The sequence below is a fragment of the Orbicella faveolata genome, unplaced genomic scaffold (assembly GCF_042242905.1).
Source record: "Orbicella faveolata isolate gen_17 unplaced genomic scaffold, um_ofav_v1 contig_3, whole genome shotgun sequence".
Lineage (NCBI taxonomy): Eukaryota > Metazoa > Cnidaria > Anthozoa > Scleractinia > Merulinidae > Orbicella > Orbicella faveolata.
In genome coordinates, this window is record NW_028301558.1 from 5,217,335 (window position 1) to 5,243,268 (window position 25,934).

Sequence of the window (25,934 nt, forward strand, 5' to 3'; positions counted from 1 at the left end):
TAAGACATCGTTGTTGAACGACTCGGGGAATAGTCTCTGTGCTTTGAACCAGTAAATCGACACATCCTACTTCCCTGACGATTCAAAAACCCAAGGTTACTTCAAATCAGAGTTGTATGCTCAACGTAGTCGGCACCTCAAAAGTGAACTATGTTCAGTTGTAGTTTGACAACAGACCAAGCGTTGCATCAGCAGTCGCAGTCGAATTTGATTCTACCAAAGCGCTGGACTTAACTCTTCAGGGCAATATTTTCCCCCTTATATAGTGAACTGGCTAGATAAAACGATAACGATTTTTCATGTAGCTGAAGCGAGTTGATTAAACGTGACATGACATCGCCCTTTTCAATACTGAGATTAATATTACATTTCCTCGCTTTCTTATCAGCCAAAGATAAAAGATACTAATGAGCTCAATCTATAACCAAACAACTCACATACTGTTTCCACAGCCCGAAGCACGTGAATTAAGCACGTGCATCCATACACATCAAGAAGTATTTCGAAACTTACAGCTGCCAGCTGAACAAAAATAAAAGAAAGTTTAACAAGAAACGCACCGAACCAGCAATTTCTTTTTTTTTTCTACTGAAAAGTACTAAGTGTGGTATTTCGGTGAATCAGGTGAGACTTATGTGGGAAATTTACAAAATTTATTCAATCACTGTCTTACGCAAACGATGCAAATGATTCTGAAGAAATTGTGATAAGAATCATGCTTTTGCCGCCTTGATTTAACGAACATCACGAAAGCATAGATCGAGTTTAGAAACAATGATCTGAAGCACGAAGATAAAAAACTTCCAAGGAAACTGTGATTGATGAAAAGGAAGAAAGGAAACACTTAAGTTTATTTCAAAAGCTTATTACTTGTTTATATTTTTACTTATTGCTATCATTTATTGTTGTTGTTGTTGCTGTTGTTGTCGTTGCTGTTGTTCCCTCGACTACATTAGCCAAAAGGATACGTGACGAAAGCAATCTCTATATCGAGGTGTATTCTGACAACTTCCAAGAGTGCGTGGTTCACATAATCTATCTTAGTTTCACATTTTTACCTTTTTGAATCGGTACGTTATCTCAAAACTAACATGAAAAAAGATGCATAGTAATCCAATGGCAAATTTTCTAACGCGGATTAAAAAAGCTAAAACATGAATTTTGATCAGGTAGACTTTCAAAATATCCAGTAACTCTAAATACAAAAACAGCAAAGAGGACTGGAAGAGGCGTAACGGGGATGACGCAACACTTAAAGAACAACTTGTGAAACAACTTGATCAACCAAACGTGAGATTTGTTAATTATGCAAGTAACTTCCATAAATCTTTTGCATAGTATACCCTTGTCCCTAAAAACAAGTTGATGTATACACGCCACTTGTAAACTCATTGTAATTCACTTTGTGCGATTACGTAATCTACTAACTCAAAAGGCAAAAATGTATTAGTCTTCGTTAGCAAAAATTATGCTATTTGGAGAGAAAGACTAAACGTTTTTTTTTTGAGTCATCGTTCCAATTCATGAACAGTTACTGATTTGTTATTCGATTTTGTATCGATAATGGTATGAGTAATTATATAAATATTTGAATATCGTCTATTGTGAACTAGCCGAGTTATTTTTTGAAACAATTTATATCTCAGTCTCATAAATCATCTCCGTACCTTCCCAAAAGGCATTAAAAAGGGCTATTTATAAACAGTGTTTACAGGAAAAAACATTAAATTTGGCTTCAGGTGTACACGTTGTTGTCACACGTTGGAAATACAGAGGGCGTTCAAGTCGTGGAAAATTTAAAATGTGTGGGTGGCGTGGTCCTACTAAAACTGACTGGAAAACCGACACTTTGTTGTTGCAGTTTATCTGATCGTCGAGTCTGCCTCTCCTCGTACAAGAATGCACATGTCATTGTACGGCAGTCGATGAATCCAGACTGTGAAAAAAGTGCAAGTTGACGGAAACGGTTACTAAACATTGTGCCATGCGTGACTACTTAGGGAGTACAATGGTAAGCAGACATATCCCCCTATGTTATTTATCTAGAGTGTGTTCAGAATAGATTTTCAAAAACTTGCGTTAAATCGACATCAAAGAGGGCAAATGTAGCTGCAAATATTGACTTCCCTATGTTTTATTTCGTTACTTCTGCAAGAAGGCATCGTCAACTTGTGGTGTGGGAGGAGCACTGTACTGCCACACTTGTTTACATCCTCGGTTACATCGCCTGATCAGACAAAGTTTATCAGACAAAATACTGTAATGGATAAGCAGTTCATTTATCGAAGGAAGACTGGCATGGTTCCTTTTGTTTAAAGATATAGATTCCGAACTTTAGCGCCCGCCCAGAATCTCGCAAATCAACGCGGCAATGCCAACTGTCGATTTACTTTGTATTACAAACTTTCATGACGCAGTCGGTTTTAGTTAGCTAATAGGCTGATTTAACAAGAGAACGGGAACGTCACTTGACGACGGCGCGCGCAGTACAAATACCCAAATATGGTCAGATGACGACTGCACGGCGCGCGGAAAAACCTGGATTCTGTTCTAATTTGGCCATATTTGGGTATTTGTATTGCGCGCGCCGTCGTCAAGTGACGTTCCCGTTCTCTTGCTAAATCAGCCTAATAAACGTTTCTGACGTACTTACTCAAATTCTGTTTGCTTCACTACGTAGATGCTTACTTGTAAATATAACGTAGACCATCATAATGACACTGAAATAAATGGGCTAGCTCGGGATATTTTAGCATGCTTCGGAAAATCACCGGAAAACAATCGCACGTTTTATGAATTCATGATGTGCAGAAATGTACAATAGCATGGTGATTCGAGACAAAAGAAAATTATAATGAAGACAACAAACAACATGAGTGAAAATCGGCGCAATATTTTCCTCAATTGATGCTGAAAATTAGCAGCCTTAGAATGTTTCAATTTATTTGAAACTCCGGTATTACGTGGAATATGGATTAATCTCATTGAGGGCCAAGGTTTAAAAAAATTAATCCTGTGGTTTTTAATTCCCGCCCAATTTAAGAATTTTAGGGGCAATTTTTGATAAAAAGCAAAACAACAGCCTACACCAGTTGATATTCAAGCCATTGTTTCTGAAAGTCAACCAGAGTGATTTCTCCGAGACTTTCATTCGAGGTAATCATATGTTATAAAATTCATTTAAGACCAGAATACCATTTATTCAAGTCTTGCGGACATAGTTTGCAATAACATTTAAAACAGCTTTGTTTTTGTTGTATTTTGACACCTTGAAACTTCACTCGCAATTTTCTCGAAAACGCTCTTAAAGATTTTTTAAAATTTTGCCATCGTTAAGACATCTATGTCAAGTTTGAGATCCCGACGTCGTGTTTCCAAAAATATCCCTGCTGACAAGTTATTCGGTCTTATGTAAAATGGGGTATGGCGGCATTTCGTTGCTATGGTAACTCAGATCTTGCTGAAATGTATCCTATTTGAAACTTTCATCTTTCTCTAGCACACTAGTGACGTTCGATTTTCTGTTGGATTGATAATGGTGCTGTTCTAGTCACTCTAAGTTGAACGGTATCGATACTCAAAAATCCGATCGAGCCACCTTAATAACAATAATTACAGGGGAGACGCAGTGGCGTAATAATTTGTGCGCTGGACTCCGGATGAAGCGGTCTGTGTTAGATCTCAAAACGGGTGATTGCACTATGTGTGTAAAGTGCATTACTGAGCACGAGCAAATTAATTGTTACCAGGTAACGCTTCGATTGATGAGCAACCCATCCAGGAGGAAGTAGAAATAACCCGGATCAATTCATGCAACTAAAACAAATAGGCCACCAGGCTCGAATGCAGACCTATTCAACCCTAAGAATTTCCTCTTTTAATTAAACACGAATTCATGCATAGTCTCTGTCTCAAAAGCACCGGGAACGCCCTTGGAATAATCACAGATAAGATTTAAAAAATTGAATTATAAAGATAATTTGGGTATGGCTTTCGTGTCATGAACGGTTATCATTTGCCCGAGCGGAAATTTACGTTTACTGGAAGTCACCTCCCTGAAAATGTTATAATTTATATAGGGATTGCCCATAACAACAGAACTAAATATTTTCTGATGTGGGCACGACTTTCCCGGTAATTCCATGATTCATAAAAAAGACCAAGATCTTGTCTGTGGTTCACATATGGTTTGAGAGAGATGTAAAAGAGGCTATTTACATCAGAACCTGAAACCCAATTTTAATGCAGACAGTGGACGATACAAACTGTCTCCGATTTGGAATAATTTACTTCGTGAGAGAACTGCGCCCGAGATTGACCAAGTCCCGGATGTGCCGCCAAACGGCTAAGTAAACAAGTCAGTAGAAGTGGACGAAAGCTTTTAAAGGTTTACTTTCTTTTTGCGAGATTCAAAGCTAAAACCTTTTTATGGATTATTTCAATAATTCAGAAAAATAATTCATAAAAGAACTAAATATAGCTTTTTAGAAAGACAAAAGGAAAATTTTTTTCTAGTTTTTAGCATATGTAAATTCGAGAGGACAACCATCTTTTAAAATACAATTCTTTTTAAACATTTTTCTTTTCAGTTTTGAAGGATGACAAGTTTACGACATCAGACTTAACTTGTCGTTCTTGTCAGACTATGATGTTTTTTGGCCAGATACGTCTTATTGGTAGGCAATGCACTGAAATAATATTCAAAACTTGTCGAATTTCCACATACACGACTGAGCGTGAATTTCAAAAAAGGTGGTGTAATATTATATTGTATAATAATAAGTAAGGTTTGAAAGTTATCTTCATATTTTCGATGATAATCCTACGATCCCTTAATGACCAAAACTGAGCGGATAAACTATTTTGGTTTAACTGTATAATTTGAATCTAACATTAGAAGGAATCATCGAGCAAACATCAAACATTTAACTTTCCAATCAATATGTTAGGGGGCAAGCCAGAAACAGTGATTCTAGATGACTCTTTTGTCAATGTGATGAGGAAATCGTACCTTTGCTTCATTTCCAAGCTTTTTTGTCTTTTTAAAAAAATGTATGACGCATAAGCAACTGAAGTGGCATCGCACAAACTCGCCTTTTAGGATTCACATTAATTTCGCATTAATAGCCAATCGCGGAAAAAATTGAACCGCATTTCATTTTAAGCTTTTAACAATTTCCGATCAATCCGGCAGAGTTGTCGCCTTTTTATCATTATTTGCGAGGGGAAAGCGAATTTGGTACTATAAATGTTAACTGACGCAACGTTTTGAAATAGTAGTTTTCGGACTGATCGTAAAATAAAACTGAGTTCATAATCCATGAGAAATTACCATATCATCAGTAATTTCATAAAATTTTCTTTTATGTGTTTTTCTAAATCTTATTAAAGTGACATTATAAATAATATAGCCTGAATAAACCTTGCAATTTCCCCTTCAGAAAAAATAACAGTGTTTTTCAGAAGCCGTGGTAACACTTTTGTCCCTGAAAGACCTGCATTAGCATCAAAATGCAATGCGCTGTTTTCAATCTATACCTTAAAAGGCGGAATATTGGCAAGTGCTATTTTGGGAAGCTAAGTAATCTCCAGATGGTAGTCATATTTGGAGGTTGCTAAGCAATCAGTAATACATTTCAATTTATTATGCACATTTACACTTTCTAGAAGAGATATAGTTAAAGTAATTTCCTTCTCCGCAAGTAGTGGAATAACCCTACAAGAGAAGCTCTTCCGTGCAGCGTATTTCAAAAACACGTCGGGGAAACTAAGATGAAACAAATGCTGAAGAAAGTCGACGGTCGCTCGAGACGGCTCAAAACAATTATAGAAATAGCTGAAAACCAAGACGAAAATGGTAATCTAGAGGCAGACTCAACTCTCGTGAAAGAAGAAATTTCTAACGATTTCTATAATGCAACAACCTTCACGGGGCAGTCAGGCCGAAGACCTTCAAGTGACTCAACCGCTGTATACAGCCCCCTCGAAAGAAGAATATCTTGCTCCCACGCAACGCCACAAACACTGTCGGCCACATCGTCATATTGGCGGGAAATGGCAAGCGTATCAGAAACACCTGCGGGAGTTGTTAGTAGCTCAAGTGAATCATTGATGAGATCTCCGCTCAAAACAGGCCGTGACATTACTGAGGTTGAGCTCTTTTTCCCCGAGTTTTTTACGGTCGGTGAAATGCAGAACAGTAGTAATAAGAGAGAGACTATCCACAAGGAGTCTAAAAAGTACAGTCAGAAAGACTACGAAGATCCGCTTGTCCAGTCGTGGCTCGATTTGTTTGGGTCGCAGGTTTATGGATAAGCCAGGATGGAAATGTATTTATCATCCATGTATCTATAAGAACAAAAAGGCTAGATAGGTGAGAGTTCTAGATACAGAAACGATTGCGGTGCATCTCGGAAACTAGATAAAATGGAGCCAAAAGTTGGATACCCGCCGGTGGTACAGCGTGTCAGAAGAGACCAGAACATTTTTGTAGGAACATAAAGTGTTTCAGTTATACTAGCATGCATAATAATTTTACCTTCTTTTTCGACCGGGTATTCTGTGTATTTGGTTTATTTTGCGTTTTGGTTCAAAAGACGATTAACAACAGATAGAGCGAGTAAAACAATAATATTGAAAGTTTAAACTGACTAATACAATACGTTCAAGAGCTGAGCTTGGTCGTCGCTACCTGCATTGCTAATGAGGCAATATTTAAAAATAAGGTTGTCTATTTACAACTTTGCATATCTACATAAGGAAGAAGCTCGAATGAATTGTTTGTAATTCACAATGTATACAGTCTGTAATATCAGTCCGGTAATAAAAGAAAACATTTTTTTTGTTGCTATTGTCCTTAAAAATCTCCATAACAGTCACGTCAATTAGCATAAAAAAAACACCACAACAAACTTCTTCGATTATTGACCTATTTTGTCGCGCAACTGAAAGGTGCCAGTTAGAGTGTTATTATTTTAGCACAATTGATCAAATAAAACTTTGTGCGTTTTAACCGTTCTTAATATAACGATACAACTGTTTGTAAATAAAAGTTCGTTCAATTCTTAAAATATAACTAGGTCATGACAATTTACAAGGAACTGGGGGGCAATATCTATTCTAAAAGTATCTGTATCCCTTAGGCGAGGTTGAAGTCGGTCTTAAATTAAAGTTGGACCTAAAGTTTGCAGGCATGAAATGTACGTATAAGGAAACCCCTTTGATAATTGTTTGCCTTTGAACGGTACGCGAGTAAATTTTTACCGCAGGAACCCCTGGAAGTGGCGTGATGACTGACTATTGACAATAACTGAAAAGGATTGTCAAGACAACAAAACGCGACGCTTGTGTCTTGTGGTTTGTTTTCCATTGGCATTGCACATATATCAAATCAGCTGCACTGCTCCATGGAACTCATCTATATTTAGTTAAAGGAAAACGGTAACAAAGAACTATTTTCTTCACTTGCTACACAGCTGAATAAATACCGTTCGTCGGTGACATTCATTAGGATTGCAAATTCATGCTAAAGCAGCATCGCTACACCTTATTCAGCGGCACATCATTCAAGGAAATTTGAGACATTTGGAAAAATCGCAAAATATCAGTCTCGACAAAGTAGCTTTCTCATAGGCGTATGTTAAGAAACAAATTCTTCCAATAAAAAACAATCTTCATCTCTGATACAAGGAGCAAATTAAACGGAAACATGAAGTAAACAAACCCTTGAACAGGAATACAGAGGCTTTAAAACACACTGGCCAATTTAAAACTCGCAAATGACTACAATAGATAAAATTATTCTTTCCAAACATAGGCTTCGCCGCTCGTCACCTCGGCCAACGGCCATGCACATTTTCGGTACCCAAGGATAAGTAGCCTGCGAACGCAGACGTATTTCCGACTGTCGTCCGGTCTCCGCCGAAAATTCCGTGAAACAAGAGCCGAAAATGCCGGACGCCCTCGTAGGCTAAAGGATAATGAGCTTTGAATACAAATTACGTATTTCCCATTTCCCTTTACTGAAAGACGCGCAGTTATATTTTCAAATTTCCATTCATTTTAGGAGGAGGCAGAAATCAAAGTACTTATACAATAAAGACGGAAAGAGACTCGGTAACAGTAATCAAGCCCTGAAAATAATTTATCTCTTAGAGCCTTCACAATTGCGCTTAACTGAGGAGGGTGGTTATTTCAATTCTAAAGAAGGTGCGAAACGGTAAATTTCTTGTTTATTTTTATTTTATTATTTTCACTCTTTTTTCTTTTTTTAGTTTTCGCTGCCTTTGCATATCTCACTAGCCTAAACCTTATGTGCGGTTCTATTATACATTAAGGATTAAGGTCAACTGCTGATCAGATACTACGATCTTAGCTTTGTGAACACTAGCTATTAGATAACTGTCTAATTAAGAGAAAGCCGGGGGCTATTATTTGAACCCAGAGATCCTAAGCGCGAGAAGAAAGTTTAAAATTTCGCTTCGTCACTTCTCCGTTCTCTTTTGAAGGTGACGGCGCATCCTCACATGCAGCCTTACTTTGCTTCAGGCTAGAGCAACAGGGTTACTTTGTTGCTCATTATACGTTTTCCAATCAAAAAAAGAAAACTGCACTTAATTAAAATTCTATGTCTGAAGAAGACCAAGAGAGTTTTCATGGACCAAAATTTCATACAGCAATTTGTTGCGCCTGATAGGTAAGTTTTTGAATATTCCATTAATAAGAGAGTTGATCTGACAACACCTGTCTAATTGTCTAGGCTGTCGGTCCGTAAATACATGACTAGTGCTGATCACTCTTTAAATTTCTCACTTTGGGTTTCAGGATTAAAAATCGAGTTCTTCAACCGCGCTCTCCTTGGGAAATTGCTCCTTGAAATTGCCATTGGGTGCGTTCTTGCATGTCCACAACATAACTTTCACTATTCAGCGGTCGAAACGATTCAGCGTTATTTTGTCATTTGCAGTCCAAAGAGATGTAACCAAGAAACAAGAACTGGATCAGCTCGGACGTTAAGCGGTATCAGACAGTCCTGGTGATGGCAAAACACCTTCCCGCGTGGAAAAAAGTCCGGGAAGAGAAGCTGGGCTCTTGAGTGATCACACGATGGAATTACAGTTTCATATAAAGGTTCATCACGAAAAGAAACCTTTCGTGTTTCTGAACTGCTTGATTTTAATTTTCCAGCCGAAGGCCGCAATTCTTTTAGCAGAGAGGATTTCCTTGAAATTGTGGTTTCGTTAATTTGTAACTTTCGAGAAAATCCATCATTGGCAGGTTGTAGATCTTGGTTTAAAGGCAGCAATCCTCTTCCTTCGAAAACACATAACGTCTTCTCGCAAGCTGTTTCAGGATCAAGGTGAAGTAATTTGTTGGATGGAGTTTGCATGATTAGTGAACCAAATGCTGCATCGGGAATGAACCATTTGAAGAAAACATGCAAACTACTGAGGTAGGCAGCGATTCTTAATCACAATAACTCACGTTTTTACATTTTTTTCTCAACCTAGCGATTCTGCCATCATCTGTTTATTGGTCTATTTTACAATAACATGATTGAACTGTGTAACCAAGCACAGTCGCCCTAAAACGTGATTTTCACCTCACGCGTTAGGTCCACACGAGTTTGAACCCACGCAGGAGGATACATTATACATTACGCCCGTTCTGAAAGGCAGCTTTACCGTGAAAATAAATAAACTGTTTCGCTGCGTCGCTTTATTTTGATCCAGACAACTTGGCACGGTCTCAGAATCAAATCAAATATAAAAATAAGAAAAGATTAAAACTCAATAACATCGACAAGGATTTCTTTCGACCCCAAAAAATCGTGTGTCATGTATGGTTGGCTACTTTCTCTGTAACGTTTAATGGAGATTTTTAGCTAAAAAAATCTCGACTCAATTCCGAGCTCCTAAAAAAAGAAGAAATGTAACTCACAAAAGAGAAAATAGAGCTTAGTAAAGTTTTAAAGCTATAGGACTTGTTTTTAACAATGTTTAATAAATCGATAGTAAAACTTTAAATCTTCCCTTTGACCAGCACATGCACCCACAAATGACCAATAAGGAGGAGTTATTTTCTTAACAGAGTTTTTATTGAGATGAGACTGTTCTCAATGACTGTATAATGAAAGCTCAAAATGTGCCTGTTATTTTGCGGAGTCCGTCGTGAATGGGATCGTCTTGTGTGTTTACAGAACTACTACCGGCAACAAGAAAATCACAGTAACCTTTCATTTTCCGGACTGCCTAACAAAAATTCCCAGTCAGTTAAAAAAGAACAACATAGCGTTTCTTCCCAGTTCGAAAGTGCTTTTAGAAGCACTTGTTTTCATGTTTGTCATGAGCGCATCGAAAAATTAAGGGCTGTTCTTAATGAAAAATCATTGTTCGTCGTAAAGTAAGTAAAAGTTTTCTCCGACTCAAATATATACAACACAACGATGATGATTACGTACAAGTAATTATAAAGCAAAGTTGTATTTGTTGATTATTATCAAAAACTGATGTCCTGCAGGCAGTTGTCAGACCTTGTTTTAAACTTGATATCTGAAGTTACTTAATTTAGTTTATTTCTGGTGTTGTTGTCCAAAAATAACATAGAATGCAAAACAGCCTTTTTCGTCCATTGAGATCAACAGACGCATCGAATAAGAGTGCGACAGTCCTTGAGGCTCTTGGTTGATTGCGACTCCATATATAGCAAGTCCATGCCATCAAAAGAGCTATCTCAGTTGAAGCGTAAAATAGCAGTTAATTGATTTTTCGCATACTTAAAGTCTTGAAGATAGTAATTAACACTTTGCAGGAAAGCTTTTACCAGAAACCAATAGGATTTGCGCTAAATAACAGCTGCTTAAACTGATTGAGGCAGGTCTTTAGTGACGGGAGAGCCACATTTCTCGTTTAATCTTATTGCTTTTTTTCCCCTTTTTAGAAACGACGAATCAAAATTATCTTGACCAAGCTAAAAGAGTACACAGGTTAATCAACATTCTCTAGCGACAAGAACACGGTTTGGCTGTTCGGTGATTAGTAACTCGCTAGCTAGCGGCGTGTGGAAGATTATCAAAAATAGACAATAACATACATTTCGGTAAAATTGCTCCAAACAATAGCATGTGTATTAGACAATTTAACGACATAAAAACATAGATAACATTCAGCTGTATGGTGAAACACCAAACACACCAAACTGAAAAAAAAACATGGCGGAAAAACAAAGTAACCTAATTGAAACGAGCGGGGTGAGCTGTATATTTTTGCTAGAAGTCTGAATGAAATAAAATCAGAAGACTTCTTACCTCCTTTTTACAAAAGAGATTTCACTGACAGACTCTAAGCTAGAGGATAAAACAAAGACAAAGTCATACGTATAGGAAAAGTCGATATGAAATAAACACAATACCTCAGAGGAGTAAAAGGCCAAGGAGTAAAAGGTTAGGGCCAATAAAGCATATCATTGGAGGGAATGATCATTTATAGGAACATCAAAAACACTTTTTGATCCTCACCAGATATTTTGGCCTAAAATAACCTTAGAGCTGCTAACCTATGTGCTGGGAGAGCGTCGATTATATAAATGAACACTGAATCTACGTAGTTCAATTTTGGCGTATGAGCTTAACTCGTTGAGATATTTCAAGCATCAGTTCTGATTTTCAAACTGATCAAGCAATTAGGAATCTACTGAATCCAAAGGCTGTATTTCATGTTAATTAACGAACTGTACTGAAAAAAATGATTTTAGTGGTTGTGTATGCTGTTTACATGTAAGACATTGCAAAAAAGGCCTGAAACAATGCCATAGACACTCGTTTGTTCTTTACATTTTCCGACTTTCCCCGCTAAGAATAAGGCAGCTCAACTGAAAATAACACGGTATCGTTTTCCAGTTTTCATATGAATTGCATTCTGTAGCTTAAACTGTCTATCACGTATATTAATCCCAATATCAAATCGATGAAAAAATAATTTACACATATTGGAATGGTCCGCACCTTGGTGGTGAAATCCTTTCACAAGAATATTCTTCCATCAAAGTTATATACACCTAAAATAGTGAAAAATGCTGACTCAGAGCAAAACGTTCTTAGGAATCAAATAGTACGAAATTATCACAATGTCTTGCATGCTGTGTGAATTTTAAAACAGTCTCGTGATGGTCGACCATGTGATGATTCTACTGCGCTGTACACAGGTGGTAGGTCCAGGCCCACATTTCGGTTTAATGACGGCCTTATGCGCCTACTGACGAGATGAGAAGAGATGATGATAATGATGATGACGATGAAAACAACTGCTTTTTAAAGTTTATAATTGGTAACGTTACATTGAATATCACATTTCGAGTAAAAAAAATTCAAGTTTACTAAAAACATGGCCCTAAGAAAGTCCACGACCTACCCGATTTAGTATTTACTGATAAAACCGCTGACTACCACGTTCAAAACGAAGGACATTGCAGACTCATTTTCCCACGCGCTTCGACGTGACTAGACATCGTTTGAATATCTTGTTGAGTAGGCAATGTTTTCTCTGTTTTCTATCTTTTTTTGCTTTATAACTAGGGACAGCTTTCACCAAATTTGCCAAAATATTGTTCTCGAAGAATCTTGTAGAATTTTGAGCGGTTTCCAAAAGCTTTTGATTGGAAATGCGATTTTTAAATCAAGGTGTTGCGGGGGAGGCTACATCGAGCAGCCATCGGTCCTAGAGAACGTCTCTTGTGGGATACGTGGGATAGTGCTGTACCTCTGTGAATCAGAAAACTAGTTCCAAATCAATAAATGTTAATGATGACCGACTGGTGACCGATAGCTTTTTGGAAGAGTGCAATAGCATGTTCATCATTGCTTTTCAAGTAGTTTCAAAATTTGATCTTAATTGTATAAGCTCATGATTGTTCATGTTTTACAATGAATTAATGAAAAAGTATGAATCTACGAAAGCCGAGGAGGGATTTCCCACTTCTGAGTTCCGACTTCTGACTTCTAAGTTCCGACTTCCGACTTCCGACTTCTGAGTTCCGACTTCCGACTTCTGAGTTCCGACTTCCGACTTCTGACTTCCGACTTCCGACTTCCGACTTCCGACCTCTGAGTTCCGACTTCTGACTTCCGACTCTCGACTTCCGACCTCCGAGTTCTGACTTCCGAGCTTCGACTTCCGACTTTCGACTTCCGACTTCCGACTTCCGACTTCAAAATTTAAAGGACCGATTTTCGACGTACAACTTATTTACCTGGAGCTTTGAATACATTGTTTACCACAATGTTTATCACCGCTGTTTGTGTTGTATTCTTAGCCAAATCAGACGTCAGGTTTCGGGTCAGATTTCAATATTTGCATGTCTCGGTAAGTTAGTGTTAACTTAGTTCGTATTTGGGGTCAAATTATTGTCTTAAACCAAACAATTCCAGCAGAAGTGAACACCAAATATCCGAAATTTATGCCCTTGAGCGAGATGATGAGCATCCCCATCTCCACCCCGAACACTATTTCTGAGGTAATGTAACGCAAAACGCAGTTAAGAATTCATAGCTCTGTTGTTTAAAAGAGCTCGGTCACGCAGTGAGACTATTCACTAAGCAATCACTATTCACGAGAATAGACTATTCACAAGACTATTCACTTTGAAATCATATCTGTCAAAATTCAATTGTTTTTCAATGCCACCCAATGAGAAACAGATCGCACAACGAGATGTGTTGTTATTATCTACATCATAAGCCGACGGACCATTATTTTCTTCTAAGGGGGAGGTGGGGGGTTGGGGATTTTCTGGGGCATGAATTTTTTTCTCACATTTCAGTTGTGCATATTTTTTTCTGGTGGGCAATACCTTGTGCAAGAATTTTTTGGACATAAAAAAATTCAAAATATTGATAGTAGAAGCACTTGCTCGATTTTTGTTTCAGTGTTTGCTGTGCAGGATTTTTTTTTTTTTTGGAAATTGCCCAGCTCTCCCTCCCCCCTAAAAAATAATGATCCGTCCCTAATAAACATTTGAGGAAAAATACACTGCTCTAGTTGTTTGGAATCAGGCTCAACAAATGTCTTCGTCAAGACAAAAAAGGACATAAGATAATTTAAGTCAGTTCCCACTAGGGGTTAAAACGTTAGAACTGAAGTCTCTTCATCTGAGTTTTATAGTGAACGCAGAAAATTCTCAGAAAAGCAACAAGATAAAGTAATGTTTTATTAAATAACGCAGTATGAAGGGCTAGTAAAGTGACACAAAACGACCGGAGAAAAGCGATTCCAAACGCTAATGATTGCACTCGCTAATACACAAAATAAGGTTGGCAGGCTACATCCGACCAAACTGTGTATAAATAATATAAGTGTCTATATGTAATGGTAACAAAATTTGTTAGTTTCAGTTTATTGCGATCTTTGTTTGGCGACGTCTTGGACTCGATACCGTTGCGTTTCCAACATGATTTTGCAAAACAAAAGCATCTGTTTCTAGTTTGTCAGTGAAAATACATTTACATAACAAGTACAATGCAGCTTAACTTCAACTTAACGAAACATAACAATACAAATATTAAAATCTGGCCCAATTTCCAGGGAAATAAGTCACTCGTCGGAGTTCGATCATTTAAATTTTGAAGTCACAAGTCGGAAGTCGGAAGTCGGAAGTCGGAAGTCGGAAGTCGGAAGTCGGAAGTCGGAAGTCGGAACTCAGAAGTCGGAACTCAGAAGTTGGAACTCAGATGTCGGAAGTCGGAACTCAGAAGTCGGAACTCAGAAGTCCGATCCGAAGTCGGAACTCAGAAGTCGGAAGTCGGAAGTCCCTCCTCAGCTTCCGTATGAAATAATGTCTTTGTCTTTTCTGATTTGACCCATTTTTATCCTCAACATCAAGCCAAAATTTAAACCAATTTCATATATGTTCATTTGTAATTGCCTTGTAACCCATGTCCTACACTTCCACATTTTTGCACCATTGTGGTTATTAACTCTCCAGTAACTACATGTCCTCTTAGAAGGCGTTTTTATGCTTGCAGTGAAAAGTTCTGAGCATTTTGATCCACTGGGTTTTACCAAAGAGCTTGGCAAGATCAACTACTACTGGAATCAGTACAAATGCACGGATTCACTTAACTTTTCTGATCCTGCTCTAAATTGTTATCTTTTCCAGAAAACAGTCTTAAATATACCTATGAAAAGGTGGAATTGCTACGATCGCAGAGTTCGAAAACTCAGTTCTGAATAGATTTTCCCATGTGAACAGTTATCAGAAGAAGACAGAAATTAGTTTCCCCCATTTGTCACAGACAAGAGAAAACCGTACAACAAAGTTATAAAATAAGAAAAAGGTGTTTTTCTTTGGGTGTTTACAACTGGGGATAGAATAACAACTTGGTTTAATACGAATCCAGAAGAGGATTCAAACTGCCAATAAACTGTACAGGACTGTGACATAACAAGACATATAAACATAAATTGACGTACGCCCAAACAGTGGAGATTAAGGAGGCTAGCAACAGTTTCCAGCACTTTTCTAACAGCTATACTTTGAACGATGAATACTACCAATGTTTAACAAGTGCTGCTACAATAATGGTATCATACAAATTCCTAACCACTAGTAAACAAGTTGCGGTTATCCTTTTAATATAACAGGTTCCTGTAGGAACAATATGACCTGCTAAAAACACCCTAAATTTTAGCTTTTAACGCTTATAACTCATAAACGAGCTCGGTGACCCCCATTTTTATTATCGAATTGTAATAAGCATGATAAGATGCAACTTTTTGCAAAGTTTAAAAAAACTCTGCGGAGTGGGTTTAAATTTGCGAAATTTTAAGGTGGCTCTGAACCCACTCCGCAGCGTGGTTTTCGATATTTTATGACGTCAACATAAGCACAAAAGGTAACACTAACAGTGAATTTTCTCGCGTTTCCTTCGGTGAAATTCCGTAAAATTTGACATACTGGTAATAACTATTTTACTTTAGTTGGAGCTCGTTTTTTAGAGAAATCGATCTGACAAGATTTTCAGAAGCGGTAAAAGACATAAATCTGCAAAAATCGGAAAAACAACCTTTACAAACCCTACTTTATTCGTGTTGTAAAATTCGTATCCCACCGGATTCAACGTACTATGAGAACTTTGGAAGATTTCAGCGAAGGAAATTCGAGAAAATCACAAATAAAGACATAAAAACGGTAAAAAACGCACATGTTTGGGCATTATAATTCTAAACTAAAGGCCATAATTTTAACAGAGATGGCAGTAATTAAAACATTATTTCATTATTGCTTATTACATTTGATAAGTTTGAGAGGACTGGGTGTAAAAACGAATGCAAAAACAGCAGTCAAAACATAACACTAGCGCGCGCAACCCGATAAATGATTACTCTATGGAACCACCTTAAGCAAACAGTTAATAGAGAAAGGAAAAACATCATAGAATATTTTTAAAAGAGTTAAAAGTTGGGCTGTTATAACCCATCAAAACTGTAGTAAGCCACCTTAAATTGAGTAATTTGAACGAACGGTTCCATGTTTAGCGCTACACTAGAGATTTCAAACGATATATGCGCCCGCAAAACAGCGGAGTTGCGAAAAGGTAGCAGATAATCAACCAGCCCTTCAGTAGCACAATCTGATCCTCCTCCAATACAGCCCGTAACTTGTTTATGCAATTCACGGGTTAAAAAGCATACAAGATTAGATAGAATTTCTACTGTAGCGAGTGTAGATCGAGCTGAATGCTGTATTAATATACACGGAAAGAGTGACGCGTGATGTTGTAACTGAGATTAGAAATCAGATACAGTATAAGCACAAATATCCCAATGTGACTTTTTCAGCGCGCTCACAAGTAAAGGCCGGTGCTGTTTTAGTTATTTTATTATACGTATTTCATCAGAAAAGATTAGTATGTACATCAGGGCCAATTCGTAGCCAATTCTCAAATACATAATTTATTAACATATAATATTCTTCGTTTTTCCTTCATCAATACCTGATCGCAGGAAGTAAACCTATATTAATTTTCAGATAATTTACATATCGATATTTTCAGAATGAGTTTACAATTTCGTTCCCGATTACTGTGGATACCTGGAAATAAAATACAGATCTGGAAGCCTTCTGTCGCCATTTATTTGACAATCCCTTCTGGCCACGTTTAAAGCAATAATGCCATTCCTTAATTGTTCCGTCTTGCAATTTACAACCATTGTGAAATTAAGCTGATAAATGAATTTGCATTGTCTACTCTCTTTAGCCGCTGCCAAAACAGGTTAAGTCGTGACTGAATCGGCGGATTGTCCAGCCTTTCTAGGAGGTAACAGATTCACGCCCTTTTTGACCGTATATCTTTCACCAAACTTGTATCAATTGCAGCGTGTAAAATGAAATGTGAAAGGGCCAAAGATTCTTGGCTGCACGAGGATGTCCTCGCGCGACAGGTGTATATCGATGTTGAACTCACGTTTTATTTAGGGGCGCTCTGTCACTTTCACGTGTCTTAACTCTCCACTAGAGATTCTCGTAGTTGAAGGGTTTTACTCCCGCTTCGTAAAATGAACTTTCTGAGGTGTTCTCTTTCTGAACCACTTATTCGCGTTTATCTCAGAAGACAGAGAAGATGTAGAACTTTTTTTTGAGATCGTAAGTGTCCAGAAATAAACTGAGTGTAAATCGCATGCTGTGTCTAAATATACCATGTACAAGCGAAAACAAAAATTTCGATATATCAGATGGGCAAAATTGCTTAATGCATGAATGATAAACATAGACTTGGCTGACAGTGGACTTGACAGCTAACACTGAAGAACAAATACGATGGCAGGCTTCAGTATAATTAAAAACGTACGGACTGAGGGATTCGAAGTCCATAACGGATATTAGTCCTCTGCTCTCACTGAAATCCAACTTTGAAAAACAACACACTGTTGGATCACATGTAAAAAAAGAAAGCCGGTCAAATAAATGCTTCACTTCATCATTAGTCCCTATCCGCACGTGGCAGTCACACGCAAATATCGCGTTTTGTTCATTTGTCACGTTAAAATATTGCATTGTGGATTGATTTTGCATAGCCAGCGGCCAAGCCACCTGTTTGGATGACAGATTGAATTGATGGCAACTAGATAGCTTCTCTGCCGCTCAGTAGAAATAAAACACGCTTGTTGTTCAAGCACTAAGCAACATCCATCAACACGCTGTTGGCAGCACATTTCACAAGTCTGCAAGATAGATATCCCTACTGTATCTAGTTTTAGTTTCCAAAACTTCTAATTTCCCTGGTGTCACTGTCTCCCTGCTTTTCCTTCTATACACAGTGATAGAACATAGACTAGTACAAATATTTCTTCTCACTGCAACTTGAGCTCGTAAAGTAAGAAGCTCGCTGTACCCATTGAGAACCGTAATATAGTTCTAAAATCGATTTTGACGATGGCAGATAATTTTTCATTTGAAACCTTAGGTATAAGCAGAATGAAGACCATTTTACAAAGCACGAGTAAGATCTTACAAGCGAGCACAAGCGGCGAAACATGTGAAGGTGATATGGCACACCTAACAGGCAAAGTGAGCCAGTTTACATTTCACGCGTCACGCGAGACCCATCGATATGAGCTTCATACAGCCAACGGCCAACTGCAGAATCAAGTGGAGCGACTTTTTCCAGAGTTTTTTACAAGTTGCAGTAACACGGTTTTCGTGGAAAGCCACAAGGTCAAGACTTATAGAAATGGCAAGCTTGAGCAAACACCCAACGATCCACTTATTCAGTCATGGTTGAACTTGTATGGAGGTGGCTCAAGTGATTAGACATGCAGTGCGCGCATTTATGAACGTACGGATGTTCGTTGTGAAAAGGAACAAAAAAGAAATAGCTTGGCTTTTCATCGGTCAAAAATTGCGGATAAAGAAGACAAAACAAAACGATTGTTAACATTCTTTCCGATACCGTACAACTGAAAAAAGCCGAACAGGGAATCTTCCATATTTTTGTTAGGCCTTTAGAACCCCGCGCTCATCATCTAAGCGAGTTATAAGTCCTAGGGTCATAGATTTAGATTACTTAATATATAAATAAGAACTCCTTAATTAATTTCTCTTGGAAATGTTGTTTTTTAAAGCAGTAAGTGTAGGTCTCCGCCCTAAAAGTTTCAAGGATATTCCCTAAGTAGAAACACGTGTTTTAGAAAAATTAAGACACTTTCTTTACTTCCGATCATTTAAGAAAAAATATAGTGTGAAAAATAACACTTAAAGATAAATGCTCCATCTACGACCAGTGTTTAATCCTTCAGTAAGTATGTTTTAAAAACAGATTGTGTTGTGTGGCAAAACGAATAAACAAGTTTTGTATCATATTTCTCGCCTATAATATGTTTTTATGTTTCGAATTCAGCGCAAAAGTGCTTGCAAGCTGCATAGTCTGCTCTTTTTCTGTACGCCTACACACCATTAATTCTAACGATGACTATTGACACTGGCGGCACTATAATTGTAGTTATCGAAGACATTTACTTAAAGAAATAAAGGGTGAAAAACCTAAACAGCAATAGTGGTTTGAAAATATATTGCTATGAAAATAAATAAGTGTCAGACACCATTTTTTTTAAAGAGAAAAAAGGGCTTGCAGTTATTTTGATTCCGTGATATTGATAAAAGCTTCCCGCAAGCAAAAGCTAATCCAGTTTGATTTTTTATTAAATTTGCGGAACCTTTGAAATGAAAATGCCAGTGAGGTGTGTGACAAATAGAGTCACTGACTGCATTAAAATGGCTTTAAACATACACATTATTTACCTACTGGTGTTTCTTAAGGTTATTTTATCGTATTTCCAAGACATATTGGTTAGATATTTCAGGTATTCCCTGTTATCTGATGTAAGGTCGATAAATCAATAAATTTCGGGTTTAACTTTATGTGATATATATAACAACTATCGTCAGAATCGTTGACTTATTTAACACAGCTCTAAATACACACGTTATTTTAATTTACAAACTGGTATTTCTTAGTAAAATAATCGTGTCGCTTTTAAATGTCCTATAAGTTGGGTATCTTAGGTATTTCCCGTAGTCCGACAAAATTTTAGCGAATCTGTAAAATTTCTGGTTAACTTTTTGGTGACTCGCCGACAGCAACTGGGCTATTTCTCTCGCGAAACAGAAGCACTGTTGTCAGTCGGGCCGCCCTGTTTACGCAGTGTGGTTAAATTATAAAGGACTAGACAGAAAGACGAACCTTAAGTCAACAGACAACCTTAATGGTTTTCAAATAGCAATGTAAACCATGAGAAGAAAATTTACCCAGTAATTTCCGTCGTGAAAGAAAAAAAAAACAAGGAAAAAACGTGATGGAGAACAGATATTTACAGAAACACGTGGAATTAAAAGCACAGCTAAGATATTCGAAGGTGGCGTACATACATGCATACATGCACACATACATAAAACTCTATTTCATCTCAGATTTTGAGTAGCCAAAAATAGGCTAGTATCTCCGAGAAAATTAAAATTAAAATAAAGTAACGCTATGTATATAAAATAAAATATTAACTTAGACGAGTTAATGTGAGTTCAAGCGAATCTTGAGCTGAAACGCAGGCAAGAATGTTGTTCAGTCAACGTGTGCCCGGCTACAGTCTTACCGTTAATGGCGTAAGCAAAGTGAAATTGATAAGAGTCTGGACGCTAATTCAAGTTCTCATTTATGTTTAACTCAAAAAAAGTGTGGAGCGTGAGTTCAAGCGAATCTTGAGCTGAAACGCAGGCAAGAATGTTGTTCAGTCAACGTGTGCCCGGCTACAGTCTTAATGTTAAACTGTTCTTTGCGCAAGAGCAAGCACAACTTGGCGCAATCTGGTGAAGACTAGTGTGATGAATTCTAAACAACTTGCCTTTGCAGTTTCCTGTACTGAAGCTACGATCTTGTGATGACGTTCGATAAAATTGTAGTATTTCCAGTATCTTGACTATTTTCATTAAATGTCAAGCTGTTTCTGACACCAGAATACTAAATACCTTTTTAGGTCACAAGACATCCATGTTAACCTAAGGATATATTTATATCTTTTACATTTTCCGACTTTCCGTCATTTGTTATCATTAAAAAAGACGTAAAATTGTGCGCGTCTCTCCTTCGAAGTTTTAAAGGTGCCGTAAATTGGAAAAAAAGTGATACTCGATTCGGAAATGTCGCGCCTACAAGTTTTCGATTCTCGTTCAACTTTTTTTTTCAAATTAAGCATCATTTTGAGCTAGTAATTGATTGGGCACTGCTGGGTTCCATGGTAGTCAATAAAGGTGGCATAAGGAACAGTAGGGTGCATGAAAAAGAAATCAAGATAACAAAAACTGTCGGTCGCATAAAGGAGGATACAGCCGTAAGTTGTCAAAACAGTAGTGCCTTATTTGCATTAGATGCCACTCGAATGTTCTGCAGAACATTTCACTGTTTTAATTATAGCGATAAGAAGAAAACATGTGATGTTTAACACATTGATCAGCTTCGACAGCTCTGCCCTTTTCCTGTTGCACACTGAGAAACAACTTCTTTTCTGGTAAAATTTGTCAACTTCTTACATTTTGTATTTTCCTTTATCTCTTTTAGGACAGCATCAGAGTCGGTCCCACATGACTGTTTTGAGCTAGCAGTGGCCAGCTAGAAAGCTTTCCCTCTGTAGCTAAACTAGAAGCGATACAACGTTTCTTTCTGACATCTTTCTCGAGTTCTTATCAGAGCATCGGGAACTTGACCTTGACAGAGAGTCCCAGAGATGTAATTTGATTTTTTTTAATATCTTACGCGAGTACATAATTGCACACTACTCTATTCCTCCATCGTTTTCTTATTGCGTTGGTAGGAAGGGACAATAATTATATTTTAGCCCCCGCAGAGAAATTAGATCATTAAACCGGAGGTTGTTGTATTACTTAAGTGAAGCCGGACAAATTTACATTTTGTGCAAGTACATAATGAATTTAACTCTGTTTTATTCTTGTATCATGTGCTTACTGCGAAAGGAGGATGTAACATTGCTGTTTAACATCCCCTACAGAGGCCTTGCCCATTATACTCGGTCGTATTGAAGTAATTTATCTCTTATACAACGTGATAGGCTCTTGTGCATCACGCTAGCATTTTGTCGAGCATTTTAATCAGGCACAACCATTAAGCATTATTCGAGCATTTTGATGGCGTTTTTGCTGGAAATTCTATTCACAGAAGAAGGAAGTTGAAAAAATATTGATGCTCAAACATTTTAAAAATCCAAAGCCAAGAAACTAAGCCCTAATAGCTGAATGAAGATCACCGGTTTTCGGTTTGAAGAGTTACAACGCGCGATAGTAGTAAGCTCATCTTCATCGTCAGTCGATTTGTATTACTTGTACGTTAACACATTTGTCTGAGTCAACAACCTAGCCTGTTAAAAATGTGAGAATTAATACATTTTTATCATGAGCGAGAGTACTACTGACCTTTTTGGGGTAGACCGATCACTTTAGCATTTTAGGAAGCAAAAGCATAATGCGAGGGCCTGCATGATAACCGAGAATTAGACAAACTTTTTAAGTGTCTGCTGCGAAATTACGCTTTCTTCAACTGTCAGCTGAGATCTGATATCCATAAAATTTACTGTAAGCTGAGAAATGGGCTAAACTGAATTTTAACGAAGACGAATACTCGAGAAAACGGCGAAAATCCACATAATGACTGACACTCCAGAAACCCTAAATGTGCAAAAGCAAAAATGGAAGTATTTCAGATATAAAAATAAAAACTAGCAGAAAGAGCTTTTTAAAAAACATAGTTCTTTCTTATGGACTAAAAGATATCAGGGTGAACATCTCGCAGTATCTAGTTACAGCGCGACTTCAAATATCAAAATCATTTTCTATTTTAAAAAAAAAACATTTTTGACAAAGTTTGCCGTACGAGCAAAGACTCACATCAAAATCTCTACACGGCTAACCCACAAACTGGACAGCTCAAAAACGTAACGATGAGAAAAGCAATCTAAAAATAAAAACCTTTGGCTCAAAATTTCAAAAAAGGCCTTTCAGAGAAGCTCGCAAGATAATTTTGATTCGCATGGCATTAAAGCAAATTGCGTTCATGACTTCCGTAAGATGCCTTTAGTTATTCTTTATCACTCCTCAGCCCGACGTGTAGTGGGCTTTTAACTGCAGCTGCTTCCATGCAAAATGTCCCCCTAATTGTTATGTCAAGTCCCTCCGCGTATCTGATGATGACGTACTTTACGTCATCAACTCAAGTGTCATAGTCCCAGTCCCTTTGGTCCGAATCTGGTCGGCCGCGTTGTTAGACGAAACAAAAAGGATTTTAAAACCATGGGAAGAAAGTTGCAATCTTAAAAGAAGAAATTCACTGTAATGACAAAATCGTTAAGTAGTCTATCGGATGACTACAAAATCGCGTCACGACCTATTAGGAGACAATTTCACCATGCAATGTGTCGTTCCTTTAAATATTTACGGCAACCCTTTGAATATATAATGACTGTTCCTCCGAGCACTAAACAAGCACGAGATATAGTTTAGAATAGGCGAATTGTACGATTGCGTCATGTGATTACAACTACCAGAATCCTTGAATTTCATGCTAATCCTCTGCGGGGAAAAAAGATGTCGGCTGTACATTTTACCACATTACCATGCGAGCCTTACACAGCCCATAAAGTACAAGGAAAGTCATATTTTTCGATATTTTTCCCTGTGCTAGCGAAATTGTGTATGCTAGGTTTGAAAGAATTTTTCTGTACGTTTCTATGAGCGTTGTTTAAGTTTTCGTGCGCTAAGAGTCATGGGTAGTACCAGTCGTCATCTTTTTTCCTGAGGGGGATTAGGGCAATTGTGGTTTAAACCCCACTGTGACTTCAAAATTACATAATAAGGGGAAAACGAAATGGAGTCTGGTAGCTGCAGTCAAATAACGACATCGTGTAAATTTGCTATTAGCGATAGCCTTTCAGTATTTGAAGTACGGCGTTTTCCCTCTGCCATGAAAATGGCGCATCGCTCGGCCCCTAAGGTTTCAAGCGAAAACTAGCCCCTACATTAGACATGACTACATGTTAGTTATTAATACCGCAGCCAGTTTTTACCTTATAATCCGACTAGTTTGTTGTTTTATAACTATCTAGCGTAAACGTCTTTCAAGTAAAACCATTATATAGTGCCTTGAACGCTTCATATTTTATATTTTTTGTTCATACATAAATTATCCTCCTCAGCTGCTTGTCACCTACAGCAAAGAGGGAAACGGTTTCTCTGTTCCCAGCTTGAAGTTGGTAAGGATGATAAATTCATGTACGATAAAGAATTAAAAGATAGACAGAAACACGGAGAACATGTTATCTGTTTCTTTTAGTAAATAACGCCACGAAAAAAGAAAACAACTTGTTTACTTTGATCATCAAAATGAAAATCTCTTTGCTCGCGCCATCATACGTCAACACTTGTGCTAGTTCTGTGTTTCTATCGAGTTATAACAACACGGTTTTTACCCAATCAGTGCGCGTATTTTTTTTTGGATATTTTTTAATTTCAGATCATGTGCGTAACTGCAAAGTGGTCGCGGTTTACCGCAGAGTAAATATTGATGAGCTTGTTTAGTTGTTCTTCAACCCTACCATAACAACTGGATGACTTCATTCCAATAACATCTGCGACGCCTCGTGTAATCAGCCACTATATTTTTACTATTGGAAGTGACATTTATTTCAAACATAAAATGGGTTGTATATCATTTTTTGAAGAAAAAAACAGGAACGCTAGGCTGAGATATAGCAGCCTTGACAGTCTTGGAAGAATTAGAATCTTACCGATTTTCAGTAAAAGAACTTGTGTTTACAGCGGTTGACTAAGCTAAATGGCAAATAGAGCAAAAGGTTTGCGTTTCAGCCGCCTTGAAGCCATAATGGAGATGAAAGAGTGGAAAAGAGAAACAATGCCGAGTGCTTTGATTTTCAGCGCAGGATTCTGGAAATGCGGAAATAACAATCTAAGGAGAGATAAAATTACTTTACCCTCCACTCGAATACACAACAGGATTAAACAGAAAGAATTCAAAAAAGTTGACTGACCTCTCGCAACACGTTAGCTAAATTTTCACTGATATTCAGAAACGAAAAAGTGAAAACGACCTACGAAGCTGTTATCAAAATAACACAGGACGCTCGAAAGCTCTGCGCGATAGCTGAAGTTGAAATGCTTTTTCTCGAATTTTTTCCCCAGAAAAAGAGCATTGATCTCTGTCGACTAGGAAACTACTATAATGATCAGCAATCGAACATGGAAGGAAAACGAAGTTCCTCTTGTTCGAGCTTGGTTGAACTTATGTTATAAGCCCTTTGCATTTTTAAATTGAAGCTTTTTTCAACAAAAACAGTCATTCAGTCATGTCTCTAACCATTTCTGACAGTCCTAGAAGGAATAATTAATACGGTTGTTGTTAATCTGGTGCATCTAGACAACTAAAATGCATAGTAAGCTGAAAATAATACTTAAAATCCTTGTTGAGAATCATTTTTTAATAAACTAATTAATTGGCATTCAAACTAGGCCTTGGAGCGTGCTTCTTCGTGCTAGCAATAAACACTCTATAACGAGGAGGGCAGCGCGTAAAATGGATCTTATACTCTCGTTTTGCTCATGTCAAAACTGGAATGAATGTCAACTGGTTATGTTTCAGGGCCGAATATTTTAACAGCATAAAAGTCATAACTGATTTGAGCTGAACTGATATCCTATTTTAGACTAACGCGTCTGAAAAACCATACCATATAGGGGTGTGCCCGGGTAACGTGGATTAACCACAATTTGGGTAGACCACATTAAGCTGTGGTGAACCATATGTATAGCTATTAACTCACGTTTTCTTGTATTATCCATCATTGGCTTTTCAGAGGAAGGGAGGCTTT

At 37.6% G+C, this 25,934-nt stretch overlaps 1 long non-coding RNA gene across 1 annotated transcript; it reads left to right on the forward strand.

Annotated features, from left to right (window-relative positions):
- The first annotated feature begins 8,774 nt into the window (after positions 1 to 8,774).
- LOC149106164 (uncharacterized) lies at positions 8,775 to 24,361 on the forward strand. Its single transcript, XR_016209970.1, has 2 exons — positions 8,775 to 9,451; positions 21,602 to 24,361. It is a non-coding gene; the product is annotated as an uncharacterized LOC149106164 (long non-coding RNA).
- Positions 24,362 to 25,934: the final 1,573 nt, after the last annotated feature.